This window comes from Lithobates pipiens, unplaced genomic scaffold (assembly GCF_037356315.1).
Source record: "Lithobates pipiens isolate NorthernLeopardFrog02 unplaced genomic scaffold, aLitPip1_a1.2 Scaffold_24, whole genome shotgun sequence".
Taxonomy (NCBI): Eukaryota; Metazoa; Chordata; class Amphibia; order Anura; family Ranidae; genus Lithobates; species Lithobates pipiens.
This window is the reverse complement of record NW_027507786.1, coordinates 17,753,948-17,769,127: the sequence shown is the minus strand read 5'-3', so window position 1 is coordinate 17,769,127 and position 15,180 is coordinate 17,753,948.

The window sequence follows — 15,180 nt, the reverse complement described above, 5'->3', positions numbered from 1 at the left end:
GGCAAAGAACCTGGTGAGAGCCGTCGTCTCTTCTCCTTGACAGGAGAAGGGGGGGTGACCGGGGGAAACCTGATAGCACCGCTGCCGAGTTCTCTGCTGGACTGAGCACGGAAATGAGCCCGCAGTCACACTACACTGATAGGGGGGCTTGGCAGAACCTTGATGGTGTCACCCCACTGGCGGGTTGCACATGGGTGTGGGCTGCCCGCACCCCGATAGGGATGGAACTGTGTTGAATTTAAGATCTCATCCCTGATTCCAGGGGGGGGGCACTTGATCCCCCTTGCCCCTACCTGCGGACGCCCATGATACCGGATATTTTTTTAAAACCGGCGCCATTGGCAGCCGAGTAAACGGGAAGTGACGTCATGACGTCGCTTCCGTGTTTACGATGAGGAGACTGGAACGAAGCCGATTACGGCTTCGTTCCAGTTCCTCCCCAGCAGCCAGAGCCGACGGATCGCTAATCGGTGCTCCCGATCGAGCGGGAGCACCGGTAACAGCGGCGAGAGGCGGCGGGAGGGGGGGACGTCCCCTCCCGCTCCTCCGGCATAACAGCCGAGCGGCTTTTAGCCGCATCAGTTGTATGGCTGGAAAGCCAATCGCCCGCTGTAAAAAACGGTACCGGGATGATGCCTGCAGGTGCGGGCATCATCCCGATATATCCCCCCGGAAGCCAAGTACGCACATCTGCGTACGCTCGGCGGGAAGGGGTTAATATCCGTTATTTTGCAACATTACCATATACTGTATGCGTGGCCTTCATCATAAAAGCTGATATTACTTCATTTGCATCAGTAGAAGTTGACTTGCCAAACATTTTTGACAAAATGTACAATTTGTCTGTAAAAGTGATTATACTTTGTGGATCGTATCATGACGACATCTATGACTCTTGGATGGGAGAAATCCTCAGGGATGTAACTATTATTCTCTTTTCCAACTGGCCTCCAAACATCGCTCTTATAGAAAAGTATCTGGATATTTTTAACTGCAGCTTATTGAGTTTTGGGTTTTGAGTTCTTGAGTTTTGGGTCTCAGGCTGATAAAATGTTTAAGCCCTTGTACACATGGCCGGACATTCCGACAACCAAATCCGTCGGATTTTGTCCGACGGATTTTGTCTGAAACTGTTGCATACACGCGGTCGGACAAAGATGTCAGAAAATCCGATCATAGGTGACGTTATTTCGTTAGGACGGGACTACGTTCAGGCTAGTAGCCAATAGCTTTGGTGTAGGAATTTGATCTGAGCATGTGCGTGGCACTTTGTCCGATCGGAATTCTCTACACATGATCGGACAAAGTCCGAAATGGATCATGTTGTCGGGAAAATTTTATAGCCCAGCTGGAAAACTTGGTCCGTCGGATATTCCGATGGAGCCCACACACTGTCGGATTATCCAACAACACGGTCCTATCGGACATTGTCCATCGGAATGTCCGACCGTGTGTACAAGGGTTAAGAGATTTGTTTATGGTTTCCATCCAATGGTCTACCCAGAAGACAAGTTGCTTGAAAATCTGTGGATGGCGTCAGGGCCGTCTTTAATATTGATTGGGCCCTGGGCAAACATTTTCTTGCCCCCCCCCCCGCCCAGGCAATTTTACTCTCCACCTGCGACATATAATAAATAGCAGCTGGACTTAAAATCAGTTTACTGTATCAGATCAGGCAGCAATTGCGATTGGTTGCCAGCAGTTACAGCATATCATTACTGCTTACTGACTGGTTGCTAGAGGTTACAGCACACATTGCGGCTCCCTGATTAGTTGCTAGAGGTTACAGCACATCATCTCCTCACTGCAGGGGGTCATGATATACATATGAATGTCGCCTTTATTTACATATCAATGCCACCGACAGCAGCTATTTACTTAGTATTGCAGCCACTATTTACACATGAATGACGGTTATTTACATGTAGACACAGGGTCTGCAGGTGAGTCATCTGTACACATCAACAGGGCAGTACTGGGCAGCACTAGGACCAGCACTTCACACTGAGATATTGGGACACAGCAAAGGACTAAAACTTCAAGAGACAAGGGAATTTAAACCTGGGTAGTTGGCAAGTATGAGGCAGCTGTTTTGGGCCCCACAACAATGACATGGCCCAGGGCAGCTGCCCCTTTTGCCCTGCCTTAAAGATGGCCCTGGATGGCGTTACCTTCATTTTTGTCAGGAAACCAAAAAAAAAGACGACTCAAATGATAGAATTGATAATATAACTCTTCACACTTGTACTGGTCTGGAACGTACATCAGATATGATGGATTTATCATCCAACAGAACATCGGGGACCAGTTTATTACGCTACTGAAATCATGGCTCATGCTTTACATACTCTTCACAGAAAGGTTCACCTCTTCGTGGTCAGGTGCAAAATGAACAGAAATTTAGACACAATGTGAATAAACATAAAAGATAATATTTTAATAAAACCATGTAGGGGTTTCACCACAATGGAAACAAAATTTTGTAGCATTGAAATTTCCTTTTTTTTTTTTTTTGCAATATAAGTTTCCCCTTTTCTAAAGAAATTGCAATTCCATGTTGTTGTAAAGAAATAGTTTTTAGCTCTATTTTTTTTTTTTAGAACTGAATAATTTATTATCAATGTCCCCTTTTTTACTACATGCCAACCTCCTCACGTAGGAGTACAGTGGCTGAGTGGCTCCCCTGTGCTGGATCAGGTACCTAGTATGTGATCCAGCACTCCTGGGCAGGGAACACGCTTGCTTTCTGCCGCCACATCTGCTATGCTGCACTGTTAAGGCACACATTTAACCCTTTGATCACCCTAAATGTTAACCTCTTCCCAGCCAGTTTCATTAGTACAGTGACAGTCCATATTTTTAGCACTGATCACTGTATTAGTGTCCCTGGTTCCCACAAGGTGTCAGTTAGTGTCAGACTGTCTGCCACACTATCACAGTCCTGCTATAAGCTGCTGATCACCACCATCACTAGTATTATCAAAAATATGTAGCAAAATACATATTGGCCCAAATTTATGAAGAATGTGATTTTTTTTTCTATTGGATATGTTTTATAGCAGAATGTAAAAAAATATTGTTGATTTTTTTTTTCAACGTTTTAATTTTTTTTTTAGTTTATTGTGCAATCAAGAAAAAACCAAGTCGTGATCAAATACCACCAAAAGAAATGAGAAATTGGGAGCCTGATCCCCAGCCAGGCTACCAGAAAGAACTTGAGGGCAATTTGGATTATCGATGTACAGTAAAGCAGTAAAGTATAAATACGTAACAAGTATACAATTATAAAAAATGTAAAAAATGGTTTTATTAATGCAAAATTAAATTACAGATAAAAACATAACAATTCATGTGAGTCACCAAAACAGTTAGCCCCAAGATGGGTGGGTCACAGTGGGACAATTCATCACAAAAAACAACTCGACTAGTTTCGAGGGCAGTGGCCGCTTCATCAGGATAGTATCCGTGTCCCGACAAGCCTTGATCGCAAGACATGACCACCAAAGGAGGGGTCTCCCGCGGCGACTCGGGGGAGCTACAGAGCATGATGGACTATAATCTGGTAATTTAGAAGTAAAAAGTATTCAGGTCCTGGGAGAAGTGGTCTGGCTGAAAGTGACAGTAACAGTCTGCAGCCGCAATGTGTAATACTATAGTCAGACGGCATGGGGTGGAGGCACAGAAAAGCCCACCCACCCAAGCCATAGTCACTGGGTACTGTCTGGAGCATAGATTCCCCAGAAACTGGGGTCCAGAGCATGATGCTCGATTCTCAAGTTCTTTCTGGTAGCCTGGTTGGGGATCAGGCTCCCAATTTCTAATTTCCAAATAATCCTGGATGATGGTGCAAGTTTATCTATTTCTACTTATAGTAACTAATTACAGAGACCACATCTATTCTCACCACCAAAAGAAAGATCTGTTTGTGGGAAAAAAAATTATATATATATCATTTGTGTACAGTTTTGCATGACATATTTTCTTCAAATGCATAATGCCTAAAGTCCTGTTTGATGAGGAAATTGTGGACGAGCTACAACGGAATGTAAACTGTTTTTAGAGTAAATGCACAAGGGGGAAAAAAGCTGGGGGACATGGGGGACAGGGGGACTTTATATGAAATACAACACTCAGGGTTGGCTGAGACATTAATTATAATATAAATAGTGTTCTGAGGTGACAATAATGGGCATAAAGCAATAATTCATCGAGTATTTAATTGAAATCAATTGGTAAACAATAAGAAATAATTGATACAAATACAATATATTACTATGTAATTAAATTAAATCAATAGTATAATAAATAAAATATGATTAGTATAATATCTCACAACATAATTTTATATCATACAATATATCATAATAATAATAATAATAATAATAATAATAATAATAATAATAATAATAATAATAATAATAGGTATAATAACATAATAGATAATGTATCACATAGTAAAAATAAATAGCAACAGTACACCCAGAATCAACACGACCATGATGAACATATTATAATAAAAAATAAATAAATAATAAATAAATCAATGTCTCCACCCTTTAACCACTTCAGCCTCGGACCAATAAACACCTTAAGGACCAGGGGTCTTTTTACAATTTTGCACTGCGCTGCTTTAACTGGTAATTGCGTGGTCATGCAATATTGCACCCAAACGAAATTTGCGTCCTTTTCTTCCCACAAATAGAGCTTTCTTTTGATGGTATTTGATTGCCTCTGCGATTTTTATTTTTTGCGATATAAATGGAAAAAGAGCGAAAATTTTGAAAAAAAATGATATTTTCTTCTTTTTGTTATAAGAAAAATCGAATAAACTAAATTTTAGTCATACATTGAGGGCAAAATTTATTCAGCCACATGTCTTTAGTAAAAAAAATGTCAATAAGCGTATATTTTTTGGTTTGCGCAAAAGTTATAGCGTCTACAAACTAGAGTACATTTTCTGGAATTTACACAGCTTTTAATTTATGACTGCCTATCTCATTTCTTGAGGTGCTAAAATGGCAGGGCAGTACAAACCCCCCCAAATGACCCCATTTTGGAAAGTAGACACCCCAAGGAAACTGCTGATGGGTATGTTGAGCCCATTGAATATTTATTTTTTTTGTCCTAAGGGATTGAATAATGACAAAAAAAAAAAATGTACAAAAAGTTGTCACTAAATGATATATTGCTCACACATGCCATGGTTATATGTGGAATTGCACCCCAAAATATATTCCGCTACTTCTCCCGAGTACGGGGATACCACATGTGTGGGACTTTTTGGGAGTCTAGTCGCGCACGGCATCCCGAAAACCAATCACTGCCTTCAGGATTTCTAAGGGTGCAAATTTTTGATTTCACCCCTCACTACCTATCACAGTTTCGAAGGCCATAAAAAGCCAAAATAGCACAAAACCCCCCAAAATGACCCCATTTTGGAAAGTAGACACCCCAAGCTATTTACTGAGAGGCATGTTGAGTCCATGGAATATTTTATATTTTGCCACAAGTTGCGGGAATATTACAAACTTTTTTTTTTTTGCACAAAGTTGTCACTAAATGATATATTGCTCACACATGCTATGGGCATATGTGAAATGACACCCCAAAATACATTCTGCTGCTTCTCCTGAGTACAGGGATATCACATGTGTGGGACTTTTTGGGAGCCTAGCCGCGTACGGGACCCCAAAATCCAAGCACCGCCTTCAGGATTTCTAAGGGCATAATTTTTTTATTTTACTCCTCACTACCTATCACTACCTATCACAGTTTTGACGGCCATAAAATGCCAAGATGGCACAAAACCCCCCCAAATGACCCCATTTTGGAAAGTAGACACCCCAAGGAAACTGCTGATGGGTATGTTGAGCCCATTGAATATTTATTTTTTTTGTCCTAAGGGATTGAATAATGACTAAAAAAAAAAAAAAAAAAAAAAATGTACAAAAAGTTGTCACTAAATGATATATTGCTCACACATGCCATGGTTATATGTGGAATTGCACCCCAAAATATATTCCGCTACTTCTCCCGAGTACGGGGATACCACATGTGTGGGACTTTTTGGGAGTCTAGTCGCGCACGGCATCCCGAAAACCAATCACCACCTTCAGGATTTCTAAGGGTGCAAATTTTTGATTTCACCCCTCACTACCTATCACAGTTTCGAAGGCCATAAAAAGCCAAAATAGCACAAAACCCCCCAAAATGACCCCATTTTGGAAAGTAGACACCCCAAGCTATTTACTGAGAGGCATGTTGAGTCCATGGAATATTTTATATTTTGCCACAAGTTGCGGGAATATTACAAACTTTTTTTTTTTTGCACAAAGTTGTCACTAAATGATATATTGCTCACACATGCTATGGGTATATGTGAAATGACACCCCAAAATACATTCTGCTGCTTCTCCTGAGTACAGGGATACCACATGTGTGGGACTTTTTGGGAGCCTAGCCACGTACGGGACCCCGAAATCCAAGCACCGCCTTCAGGATTTCTAAGGGCATAATTTTTTTATTTTACTCCTCACTACCTATCACTACCTATCACAGTTTTGACGGCCATAAAATGCCAAGATGGCACAAAACCCCCCCAAATGACCCCATTTTGGAAAGTAGACACCCCAAGCTATTTGCCGAGGGCCATCTTGACACTATTGAATATTTTTTTTTTTTGTCCCAAGGGATTGAATAATGACAAAAAAAAAAAAAAAATGTACAAAAAGTTGTCACTAAATGATATATTGCTCACACATGCCATGGTTATATGTGGAATTGCACCCCAAAATATATTCAGCTACTTCTCCCGAGTATGCGGATACCACATGTGTGGGACTTTTTGGGAGTCTAGTCGCGTACGGCACCCCGAAAACCAATCACCACCTTCAGGATTTCTAAGGGTGCAAAGGCCATAAAATGCCAAAATAGCACAAAACCCCCCCAAATTACCCCATTTTGGAAAGTAGACACCCCAAGCTATTTACTGAGAGTCATGTTGTCTGAACGAAAAAAAAGAGATTGATCGGTGGGTATGCCCACCATTAGATACCTCCCTTCATCCACCCACTTCTAATGATGGACATACATGCACCATTTATATATGCCGAAGCATGGGGGCATCCTCCCGCAAAAAAGTTATGCCGCGTACATACGTTCAAACTTTTCCATGGGCAAGCCCCCTGTCGGAATTTTGACCGTATGTACGCGGCATTAGGAGCAAAATCACTCCTCCACCCCTTATGCCCCCATGCTTCGGCATATATGCTCTTTTTTAACTGTGGTGGTGAAATCACCGCCTACAGCACTGGAGTCACGGCTTTACGTATCGTGGGAGCAAACGCTGTTGCTGTCAAGATAAATAAATCCGCGCTGCAGCTGAATGGCGTACCTGCTAAGCAAATTATGGTTAACGTTAAAACAAAGTAACATCCCAGTAAAACCTTACCATACCATACCTGCAAAGCAATTGCCAAAAAAAACAGTAAAAAATAAAACATTTTTTAACACAACCTGTGCCTAAAATATATATATGCCGAAGCATGGGGGCATCCTCCCGCAAAAAAGTTATGCTGCGTACATACGTTCAAACTTTTCCACGGGCAAGCCCTCCGTCGGAATTTTGACCGTATGTACGCGGCATTAGGAGCAAAATCGCTCCTCCACCCCTTATGCCCCCATGCTTCGGCACATATGCTCTTTTTTAACTGTGGTGGTGAAATCACCTCCTACAGCACTGGAGTCGCGGCTTTATGTATCATAGTTACATAGTTACATAGTTACATAGTTAGTCAGGTTGAAAAAAGACACAAGTCCATCCAGTTCAACCAAAAAAAAAATATATATATATATATAATAAATATACCAGCCCATATACCCAATTCTATACCCACAGTTGATCCAGAGGAAGGCAAAAAACCCCAGCAGAGCATGATCCAATTTGCTAAAGCAGGGGGAAAAATTCCTTCCTGATCCCCCTAGAGGCAATCGGATTTTCCCCGGATCAACTTTACCTATAAATTTTAGTACCCAGTTATATTACGTACACTTAGGAAATAATCCAGGCCTTTCTTAAAGCAATCTACTGAGCTGGCCATAACCACCTCTGCAGGGAGTCTATTCCACATTTTCACAGCTCTTACTGTGAAGAAACCTTTCCGTATTTGGAGATGAAATCTCTTCTCCTCTAGACGTAAAGAGTGCCCCCTTGTCCTCATTGTTGACTGTAAAGTGAATAACTCGACACCAAGTTCCCTATATGGACCCCTTATATATTTGTACATGTTTATCAAATCCCCCCTCAATCTCCTCTTATCAAGAGAGAATAAATTCAGTTCCTCTAATCTTTCCTCATAGCTGAGTTCCTCCATGCCTCTTATCAGTTTGGTTGCCCTTCTCTGCACTTTCTCCAGTTCCCCAATATCCTTTTTGAGAACTGGTGCCCAAAACTGAACTGCATATTCCAGATGAGGTCTTACTAATGATTTGAACAGGGGCAAAATTATGTCTCTCTCTCTGGAGTACATACCTCTCTTAATACAGGAAAGGACTTTGCTCGCTTTGGAAACCGCAGCTTGGCATTGCATGCTATTATTGAGCTTATGATCTACCAAAACCCCCAGATCCTTCTCCACTATGGATTCCCCGAGTTGTACTCCCCCTAGTGTGTATGATGCATGCATATTCTTAGCCCCCAAGTGCATAACCTTACATTTCTCAACATTAAACCTCATCTGCCACATAGTCGCCCAATTAGACAGAGCATCCAGGTCGGCTTGTAAATTGGCGACATCCTGTAAGGACGTTATTGCACTGCATAGCTCGGTGTCATCTGCAAAGACCGAAATGTTACTCTTGATCCCAGACCCAATATCATTTATAAAGATATTAAAAAGTAAGGGTCCCAGCACTGAACCTTGGGGTACACCACTCATAACCTTAGACCATTCAGAGTAAGAATCATTAACCACTCCTCTCTGAATTCTGTCATTAAGCCAGTTTTCTATCCATCTACAAACTGATGTTTCCAAACCTGTAGACTTTACCTTACACATGAGCCGTGTGTGCGGAACTGTATCGAACGCTTTTGCAAAATCCAAATATATCACGTCCACCGCCACCCCTCTGTCCAAGGTTTTACTTACCACATCATAAAAAGAAATCAGGTTTGTCTGACAACTCCTGTCTTTCATGAATCCATGCTGTCTGTTGCTCAAAATATTTTTTTCCTGCAAGAACTCGTCTATGTGGTCTTTTATTAATCCCTCCAGTATCTTCCCAACTATAGAAGTTAAACTAACGGGCCTATAATTACTTGGTAAAGACTTTGTTCCCTTTTTAAATATAGGCACCACATTGGCCCTGCGCCAATCCAGTGGTACTATTCCTGTCATTAATGAGTCCCTAAAAATTAGATACAATGGATTTGAAATTACAGAGCTCAATTCTTTTAGGATCCGTGGGTGGATGCCATCAGGTCCAGGTGCTTTATCCACCTTTATTCTGTCCAAATATTTCTGGACCATATCACTTTTGAGCCATTGTGGATTTGGGGCTGTGTCAGTACCACCCCCATTATGGACATGAGCTCCCCCATGCTCCTTTGTATACACAGAGCTGAAGAAAGTATTTAATAAGTTAGCCTTCTCTTTGTCCCCAGTCACCCACTCCAGATTATTTTGCAAAGGGCCTACATGCTCCGACTTAACCTTTTTACTATTAATATATTTGAAGAATTTTTTGGGGTTTGTCCTACTGTCTTTTGCAATCTGTCTGTCGTATCGTGGGAGCAAATGCTGTTGCTGTCAAGATAAATAAATCCACGCTGCAGCTGAATGGCGTACCTGAAAACATAAAAAATGGTTAACAATAACACAGTAAACAGTAAAGTATAAAAAATTTGAGAGAAGAGAGAGAGAGAGAGAGAGAACAATAAAACGACAACTATTTTTTGTTTTTATATTTTATATTTTTTTTGGTTTTTATATTTTATATTTTTTTTGTTTTTTTTATTTTACTTTTTTTTTATACACTTTTTTTTGAACTGTAAACTGTAACTGTAACGGTTCGGGTCTCTCAAAATGCGATGGCATCTTGGGAGACTCTGTGTTAGTGTGCCTAGGCTGTGAAATGCTGTACCCTACGCTAATACTTCACTAGTTCATGGTAGCGTTCAAAACACTCACCCTGACAAAGACCAGGATTGCCAGGACAGCGTGGACAATAAGAACGGGTGTCACGCCTATATCCGCGCTTGCTACAGACACAACATCTTTTTTGGGGGGCTCGTTGGGTAGGGGTACTCGGGAGGACATAAGAATAATGCCTCTCATGCAGCCGGCTTACTGCATTTGGTTGGGAATGGTGAGGTACAGAACCGTCTGGAAACAGAAGCTCTGTGACAACCTCTCTTTGGAAGAAAAGAAAGGTTAATGTTCCGCCTGAAGTTTTGTATAGCACAAAAGCATTCAGCAAAGCCAATTGAAATAAGTAAGCAGACACTTTTTTGTACCAGCGTCTGGTCTTACGGGAAGTTAGATACGGCGCCAACATCTGGTCATTGAGGTCCACCCCTCCCATATTTTTGTTATATTCGTGGACACAGAGGGGTTTCTCCACAATACCAGTCGCCGTAGAAATTTGGACCGTCGTGTCTGCATGAAGGGAGGTAAGAACGAAAACATTCTTATTATGCCTCCACTTCATAGCGAGCAAATTATTACACCGATAGCAGGCTCTCTCCCCCAGCCTAAGACGGGAATCTACAAGCCGCTGGGGAAAGCCCCGGCGATTAGGTCGCACGGTGCCACATGCTCCAATCTGATTATCAAATAAATGACTAAACAGTGGCACGCTGGTGTAATAGTTGTCCACGTACAAGTGGTACCCCTTTCCGAATAAGGGTGACACCAATTTCCACACTATCTTGCCAGCGCTTCCTATGTAATCAGGGCAGTTCTCCGGCTCTACGTAACTATCTTTACCCTCATAAACCATAAAGCTCCATGCATAGCCTGTGGCCCTGTCACAGCACTTATAGAGCTTGACCCCGTATCTGGTACGCTTGTTGGGAATGTACTGTTTGAATGACAAGCGACCAGTAAACTTAACCAGGGACTCATCAACGCAGACAACTTTTTGGGGAGTAAACAAGTCTGCAAAACGTTGGTTGAAGTGGTTTATGAGGGGCCGAATTTTGTAGAGCCGATCGTATTCAGGGTCTCCACGTGGACGACAAAGTTCATTGTCACTGAAGTGCAAGAACCGCAAGATCTGCTCGTATCGTTTCCTGGACATGGAGTTAGAGAACACGGGCATGTGGTCAGCCGGATGCGTGGACCAATAAGCCCGCATCCGCATAAATTTATGTGTTCCCATGTTGAGGGAAAGGCCCAAAAACGTCTTAAATTCGGAAACCGTAACTGGTTTCCAATCTCTGGCAAGAGACGGCAACTGGGGATTAGCGGCGATGCGTTGACCAGCATATAAATTGGTTTGGTCCACAATAGATCTATAGAGATCTTCCGTGAGATACAGAGAATAAAAATCGAGTGGCGTAAAATCATCTGTATCCACCTGAATACCGGGTTGGGCAGTGAATGGGGGAAGTACGGGTTCTGCAGAAGTGGTGGGCACCCAATTGGGATAGGCAAATTCTGCAGGAAGGGCACTATGGGTACGACGGGCCTGTCTTTGTCTTCTTCTTCTTGGTGGCAGCGGGGCACTACTTGTGCTTGCCACCTCGCCAGCTTGAACTGCACTTATGGGACTCGCCACGTCACCACGTGATACTGCAGTTCTGGATGTACGTCCAGGGTGTACTAGGCCGCTGGTGCTTGCCAGTTCACCAAAAGGATGAGCGGCGCTAGTACTGGCTCTATACTCCATACGAGGGACTTGCGGTTCCTGCACCTCAACAACATCAGAAAATCGGGGTCGGGTACGCCTGACAATAGCAGGGACCTCTTCTTCGTCGTCAGAGCTATCTGACATGGAGGCGCTGTCCTCTACAGGTTCGTATTCTGAGCCTGAATCTGACAGATCAGTGTCTTCCTCTTCACTATCTGTCATGCTCAGAAACGTGTAGGCCTCTTCACTAGTGTACCTTCGCTTTGCCATTTTGGGCTCTAAATTTAGGGGTACAGTAGTGAGACTCACAGGTAAAAAAGCACCTAGCCTGTCAGCGACTGTATAAAACGCTACAAAAAAAACTGTTAGCGATCGCAGGGATCAGGCCTGACTCTGCGAACGCTGCAGTTATGTGTGTTGTGTTTTGTAAGTGACAGTGATCGATCGATACTGCACTTGGGTGGGCTGGGCTGGGCTGGGCAGAGGGGCAAAACGCAGGTGCTAGCAGGTATCTGGATTGATCCTGCTAACAATGCGTTTTTTTAGAACTCTAAATTGCTGGGCACGCTAGTATAGATCTGATCAGATCAGATATTGATCTGTTCGGATACTATACCACTAAGGGAGGTGTATGCTTTGCGTGTGGGTGTTAGCGGTACTGGCACTAACCTAGCACTGCCTGGGGCGACGCAGACCCTTTCTGACCCTAAAACCAAATTTATATCACCCGCCGGGTGATCAGGGGGTTAAACCTTTATTAGGTAATAAATGGCGGGTGCCCTGATGCTATAAAAAGCGAACTACCTAACCAGCGTCACCCGTAACACTTATATGGTGATCACTGGTGAAAGGGTTAACTAAGGGCAATCAGGGGTTAAAACCTTTATTGGGTATTTATATGGGGGTACCTGAAGCTTTATAAAAACCTGACGGGGAACCTAAATAACTAAATAACTAACTGGCTAACCAGCGTCACCAGTGACACTTATGCAGCGATCGCTGGTGAAAGGGTTAACTCTAGGGGCAATCAAAGGGTTAAAACCTTTATTAGGTTATATATCGGGGTACCTAACGGTATAAAAACCTGGCGTTGAACCTAAAAAAAAACTAGCTTCCTAGCGGGACCAGTGACACTATTGCAGCGATCAGAAAAACAATCGCTTAGTGACACTGGTAAAAGAGGGTGAAAGGGTTAACTGGGAGGGCAATCAAGGGGTTAAACCTTTATTAGGGGGGGTAGGGGGCTACCCTGGACCTAAAGGGGCCTAACACTAGCTGCCCTGACACTTTTTACAGTCACAACTGACACTAAATGTAGTGATCAATAAATAAATGAACACTGCATTAGTGACACTGTGACTGGGGGGGGGGCGGGGGGCCGATCGGGGGGGGTGATCGGGGGGTGACTGGGGTGAAATGTGTGCCTGTGTGTACCTATATGTCAGTGGACTGTTGGTGCACTTACTTGGACGTCTTCCCTCCTCGCTGTCCGGTTCAAAAAGACCGCCACGAGGAGTGTGACATCACTTCCTCCTCCTGTGTTTACATTTTCACAGGGGAGGAAGTTCGTCACTGGCCAGGAGCGATCGAGAGGGGATGGGCGGAAACCAACGGCCATCCCCTTATCGCCGATCGCTCCGGCACCGAAAGGGACCGCCGTATCGGACCCCCCACCCGCTAGAAGGCATTCACGTACATTTACGTGATTGTGCCTGCCTGTGCCATTGTGTTGACGTACATTGGCAATACGGCGGTCCTGAAGTGGTTAATAGAACCCATGGTATAAACTATGGATACTGTGATATAGCAGCAAGGGTAAAAGCTCGACGCGTTTCGTGGACTTATATCCACTCATCAGGAGCAGCTGGTTGGGAATATCTACAATGAATTATATGCAAAAAGTTAATAATGGTTTAAAATCAATTAATATAGGAAAGAGAGGGAGCAACACCTATGATCCTAGCCCTCTTACCTGCAGTAATATAATGCAATGGTAGAGAACAGGTAAAAAATAATAATAAATAGTAATTGGGATTAAATGTATCGGGGGATGATAAACCACTGTCCACCTGGGAGCTGAGGTAGTGACGAATGCGGCAGCAGGACAGAGGCATCCAAGGGACAAAAAAGAGAAAGGTGTGTAGGCAGGATCCCCCTTCCAATGCAGTAGTATTCAATATAGACCATAAGGGTGTACTGTAACATAATAATATAAATATATGGTAAGCATATAGGTAAAGTAATACAAAAGTAGAGGAGGGGGAAATAAACAAGAGGGGGTGGGAAGGAATTAATTGTGTGATAGGGTGCATTAGTGGACAACTTCTGATATAGAAAGACTGAAATTCAAGTGCCAAGGGAGGGAAAGATGTGCCCCAAAAGAACAAAAATGAGTTTACCTATAATTAAGATAGATGTGGTGAAGGTGAAAATGTCACCGTGAATAGTTTAGAAGGTCTCTGGATGAGTGATGGAAAAAAGAAACTGACCTGCCAGCACACAATAGTCAGCACCAACGCCACGTAGTACCGTGCTTTGAGAGAGGAGGCAGCCACAAACAGGCGGGATACCCGCCTATTTGTAGACACCCGAACCCCTCTCTATACAGTACGTAAAAGGTGGAATTAGCCCGCCCGTACAGTGACCACAATCGCGGCAACCATGCGGGCGTGTAGAACGTGGCGCCGACGCACAGCGAGTACACGCCCCCAGCCCCGCAGTCATGGAGACGAGGGAGTGGGGGGATGAAGCGGTGCGCGTTGCAGCTCCCGGAAGTAGACACAGGTCAACCCCCGGGTATTGGTGAATACAAAAATAAAAACCACAAGTAGAACCAGCTACAACGGAACGTAAATTATTTTTAGAGTAACCTTACTACGTACATTCTAGCTCATATGCTACGAATGGGTAGTTAGTATGTATGTGTCTGTGTATTTCTATATACCTAGAGTATGAGTGGGTGTACATTTTTGAGGGTTTGAACTCAGAGGGTAGAGATATTAAGGACTCATCAGCTTTATTGAAGATCTTTCCATCCATGTTCAGCAGCGGGTACCAAGTATAGGTAAATGCAGTTCTCTAAATAATGAAATCATTTTATATATCTGAAATAAACATTGAATTAAAGTGAATATTCTGAGCCCTGTTTGTCCCCATTTACTGGATTTCTGACATCCTGTGAGGGTTACGTATAAAAGGTGCGTGTTTTTGCTGGTAATGTAACACTCCTGATGATGCACGTGGTGCGAAACCGTTGAGCTTTATCTTACATGAGTGAGGTCCAGCCGCCGTTCTGTTTTCACGGATTTGGCACCAGATGCAAGTTATCTA